General features: G+C 31.2%; 1 protein-coding gene across 1 annotated transcript in view; it reads right to left on the reverse strand.

The window, feature by feature from the left end:
• Positions 1-977, reverse strand: part of LOC106871360 (multiple epidermal growth factor-like domains protein 8) — a 100,101-nt gene that overhangs the window by 97,696 nt on the left and 1,428 nt on the right. The gene's annotated exons all lie outside the window — the stretch shown is intronic.

Here is a 977-nt window from a genome sequence, read left to right on the forward strand (position 1 = left end):
TATGTTTTTCCTTAACAATACTATGCTGATGAGCGGAGTCTAGAATCATTCTGGTAATCGTGAAATCGGTCGATACATAGTTGAGTTATTTAAAAGAAAGTTGGTCTTCTTCTGTTGGTTGTTTTCCTCGCATTCGGTACTAAATGTGTTTGTTTTGGGAAGTCCAGTGTGTGACATTATTCTGTAGTAATGCCCCTTGTATAAATATAAATGAATAATTATATTCTTGGGAATAGAAATTTCCCATATGAATTTTTTTACACACTGGCTTCTTGATAAAATTCTTGTAAAAGATTTTTATCTTTTTTTGAATTTATATATATATATATAAACATACATATACATATGTATATATATACATCCTTTTCTTGTTTCAGTCATTTTGACTGTTGAGATGTTGGGTTTTTAGTGGAACAAATCGACCCTTAGACTCATTTTTTTAAGCCTAGTACTTATTCTATCAGTCATTTTTGCCAAACTACTAAGTTATAGTGACGTAAACACACCCACAGATTGTCAAGCGGTGATGGTGGGGACAAACACAGACACACAAACATACATATATACATATATATATACGACAGGCTATATATACACATATACAATGAGCTTCTTTACATTTCCGTCAACCAAATCCACTCACTAGGCTTTGGTCGGCACCAGAGAGTAGAAGACAATTACCCAAGATGAACCTGGAAACATGTGATTGAGAAGCAAGCTTTTTACCACACAGCCTGCATCTATACATACATGTATATACATACACATATAAATGTATATACAGAGACAGACAGACAGATAGATAGATATATGTATATACATAATCTACTCCATTATGTATATACATACATAATGCAGTAGCTAATTACGTCACTAAGTTTCGTGTGTATATATATATATAGAAAGATATATAGATACATACATACATACATACATACATATACAAACATATATATATATACATACATGTATATATA

The sequence above is a fragment of the Octopus bimaculoides genome, chromosome 1 (genome assembly GCF_001194135.2).
Source record: "Octopus bimaculoides isolate UCB-OBI-ISO-001 chromosome 1, ASM119413v2, whole genome shotgun sequence".
NCBI lineage: Eukaryota > Metazoa > Mollusca > Cephalopoda > Octopoda > Octopodidae > Octopus > Octopus bimaculoides.